This window comes from Rhinolophus sinicus, chromosome 2 (genome assembly GCF_057876585.1).
Source record: "Rhinolophus sinicus isolate RSI-liver-muscle chromosome 2, RSI-T2T, whole genome shotgun sequence".
Classification (NCBI taxonomy): Eukaryota; Metazoa; Chordata; class Mammalia; order Chiroptera; family Rhinolophidae; genus Rhinolophus; species Rhinolophus sinicus.
In genome coordinates, this window is record NC_142502.1 from 97,076,480 (window position 1) to 97,080,150 (window position 3,671).

General features: G+C 62.9%; 1 pseudogene across 1 annotated transcript; it reads right to left on the reverse strand.

Moving 5' to 3' along the window:
• Window positions 1-317: 317 nt before the first annotated feature.
• LOC109439920 (patr class I histocompatibility antigen, A-126 alpha chain-like) lies at window positions 318-3,089 on the reverse strand (annotated as a pseudogene). Its single transcript, XR_016020324.1, has 5 exons — window positions 2,867-3,089; window positions 2,326-2,610; window positions 1,828-2,103; window positions 962-1,237; window positions 318-845 (listed from the first exon to the last, which is right to left on the reverse strand). The product of XR_016020324.1 is annotated as a patr class I histocompatibility antigen, A-126 alpha chain-like (transcript).
• Window positions 3,090-3,671: the final 582 nt, after the last annotated feature.

Below are 3,671 nucleotides of genomic sequence, written 5' to 3' on the forward strand. Positions count from 1 at the left end.
GGTTAGAGGCTGTAAGTGGTGACATTCTCAACAGTTCACCGCTGCTCAAACTGTCACTAAGAATCCCCAGTACCCAGTCCTGTCCCCTCTGTCCCACACCTCCCACTTGTGGCCCAACAGGTCTCACCTTTAGAAGCCGTGAGGGACACATCAGAGCCCTGGGCACTGTCACCGCCTGGGGGAGAACAAAACAGGATGTGGTCAGAGCCCACAGCAGATGTGGCTAAAGGAGGAATCATGGGGGTGGGTGAGCTCCCCAAGGGCTTCCATCTATTCCAAGGGTCGCAGGGATCACCCCCCTTCCATACTCACCTGCAGCCTGAGTGTAGCTCCCTCCTTTTCCACCTGCGGGAAGAAAATGTCACGTGAGAAGCCAGGAAGGAGGCAGGGCCATGAGGTCCTAAAGGAACCCTCTGGTCCTGGACCCCAGAGAAGTTTCCAGAACTGTGACTGCAGACCTACCGCCCTCCTGGAGGTCTGTCCTCAGCAGGGACTTTCCGCTCTGACCTGTGACTATTGAGAATCAGGTCCCCATCACGAGAATCACCAAGGTGATAAATCTGTCCCTCATTTTCACACGTGCATTAACAAAGTGTTAACAAATAGGGCCCCAGACAGGGAAAGCATACGTGTATGGATGGTCCTGCCCACTAACGAGGCAGGACACACGTCTACTTGGGGCTTGAAACCCCCCAGTGAGACAAGACACCTCAGTCCCGCCCCTTCCCTACCTGAGCGCTTCCTCCTCCACAGCACAGCTCCAGTGACCACAGCTCCAAGGAGGACCAGCCCAGCAATGACGCCCAACACCATGCCAGCGGGGATGGCGGCCTGAGGAGGCAGCTCTGGAAGGGAAGGGAAGGTGAGGGCCCTGACCCCAGGCCTCAGCCCCGACCTGACGTCCTCCGGAGGCCCCTGCTTTCCCTGAGAAGAGGCTCTGTGCCCACGGCCCCCTCCGTACCCCATCTCAGGGTCAGGGGCTCAGGCAGCCCCTCATGCTGCACATGGCACGTGTATCTCTGCTCCTCTCCAGAAGGCACCCCCACGGCTGCCCACTTCTGGAAGGTCCCGTCCCCCGCAGGCCTGGTCTCCACGAGCTCCGTGTCCTGGGTCAGGTCCTCCCCGTCACGCTGCCAGGTCAGGGTGATCTCCGCAGGGTAGAAGCCCAGCGCCCAGCACCTCAGGGTGACGTCACGGTCAGAGGTGCGGTGGTGGGTCACGTGTGTCTTTGGAGGGTCTGAAGGGAAGGGTCAGAAAATTCAGGACCTTTGCATCCCTCAGGGGACACTCCAGCAGTGGGCATGTGACCATCCTGAGACTGGTCAGGACAACTGGGTGGGGGAAGGGAGCACAAAACCCACACACCACACTGGACACAGGCATCCGGGATAATCTCTAGTCTTTAGAAAGTTCTAGAATCAGGGTGAGACAGCCCAGGGCAGAGACAGGTCTCCGATGAAGAGAAAAGGGATTCCTGGTCCTGAGCTGGGTGGAGGCCACATGACTCAGAAAAGCTGGGGTCACAGCTCAGTCACACTGTGTGCGGGGCAGCGAACAAGGCCTGAGAGAGAAAGTCCCCCGGGTTCCCAGAGCAGCTGCCAGAGTCACAGGGAACCGCTGATCATCTATTTCAGAGATGGCCCCCCCTCCATCCCCTGAGAGACTGCACCCCTAACTGTCCCTGAGAGAAGGGGGGCCCTTTGGGTCGCTCTCTGGTACCGGATCTGAAAACCCAGGCGGACTCCATCTCCCGGGGTCGGGGAGGGGGGTCCGGGTGTTGATCCCATTTCCTCCTCTCCTCGTAGGAGGCCCCGTGGCCCCTCTCACCTGCGCGCTGCAGCGTCTCCTTCCCCTTCTCCAGGTATTTGCCGAGCGACTCCCTGCACCTGCCCTCCAAGTAGCCCCTCCGTCGCTCCGCGTAATGGGCCGCCTCCCACTTGCGCCGGGTGATCTGAGCCGCCGTGTCCGCCGCGGTCCAGGAGCGCAGGTCCTCGTTCAGGGCGATGTAGTCGGCGCCGTCGTAGGCGTCCTGCCTGTACCCGCGGAGGAGGCGCCCGTCCGGCCCCACGTCGCAGCCGGACATCCTCTGGAGGGTGTGAGACCCTGACCCCGCCCCGCCGTCAGCTCCGACCTTTAACCCCGCCCGCCCCGCAGTGATGGCACCTGAACTGAAAATGAAACCGGATCAAAGGCCCCGCGGGCTCTTCCCGGGTGGAGGCGCCCGGCGGGTCCCGCAGCCTCGGGGTGAAGCTCGGACCCGGAGACTCGGGGAGACCCCGGCCCGTCCGTGGGGGTCGTGACCGGGACCCGGGCCGCGTCGCTCACCGGCCTCGCTCTGGTTGTAGTAGCCGCGGATGTTGTTAAGGCCCACTCGGTAATTCTGTGCGTTGCTCTTGCTGATCTGCGTGTTCCGGTCCCAGTACCCCGGCATCGCCTGCTCCACCCACGGCCCCTCCATCCACGCCGCCCGCGGCTCCATCCTCGGAGTCGCCGCGTCGCTGTCGAACCGCACGAACTGCGTGTCGTCCACGTAGCCGACGGAGATGAACCGGGGCTCCCCGCGGCCGGGCCGGGACCAGGAGGTGTGGAAATACCTCAGGGAGTGGGAGCCTGGGGACGGGGACGGGGAGGGGCTGAGACCCAGGCGACCCTCCTCCCGGCGCGGGTCCCGGGTCCGCGGGCGATGGGCCGGGAGGGGCGGGGGGCCCGGGAGACGGAAACGGGGGGACGGAGACGGGAGGGGGCGGGACGCGGGCCGGGGGTCTGGGCGGTGGGGACACATCCTCCCCGGGGTCCTGCGTCCCCACCGGGCGGTCCCCTCGCTTTCCCCCCCGCGGAGGCCGTTCCCTCCCGACCCCGCACTCACCCGCCCGGGTCCCCGTCAGGCCCAGGGCCCCCGAGAGCAGCAGGAGGAGGGTTCCGGGGCCCATGACGCGCATCTCGGGGTCTGCGGACAATCTGCGTGCGGGCGGGTCCGTGGACACTTTATAACCGGAAAGGCGGTGACACTGATTGGCTTCTCTGGGAATCGGACACGCAATGGGAGTGAGAACTGGGGCCGCGTCAAGAGTTTGCAGACAGGAGGACCCGACACAGGTTGTGAGAAGGAGAAGTGAAACCGCGGGGAGGTGGGGACTCCCCAACACTGAGCTTCCCCGCCCCAGACTCCGCCCTCAGGGGACCCGGGACTCTGCCCTGACCCCTCCTCCTGCACGGAGCGCTCTGTGTCACACTGTCACCCTGAGTCCTGACCCAGGGGCTGTCTGAGGAACCAGGACTCAGCCCCTTTTCCTCCTCTTCTCTTCCCGGAATCCCTCTCCCAGAAATGGACGCCCTGCCTCCCACCCTTTACCTCTCCCCCTGGACCCTTCTGGAAGAAGACACCCCCAGGGAACTTGATGCCACAGAGTGAGCTCGCCCTGGGAATAGAGGAAGGACATGGCTTTTCTCTTTCACCCCAAAAAAGTTGTGCCTGAAAACACCAGCTGGAGATTCTCAGAGACCAGTCTCCTTTATTAACCACAGCGGGGAACAACCTTGGAAACCCCGATTCACCAGGAAGCTAATCTGTAAAACCGTGATTTGTCCCCTTGGTGCAGAAATGTGTGTAAACAGCGCTGCAGCCAGACTCTCAAAGCTCCTAAGTCTCACTTTCCCAGATGGTGCACCTG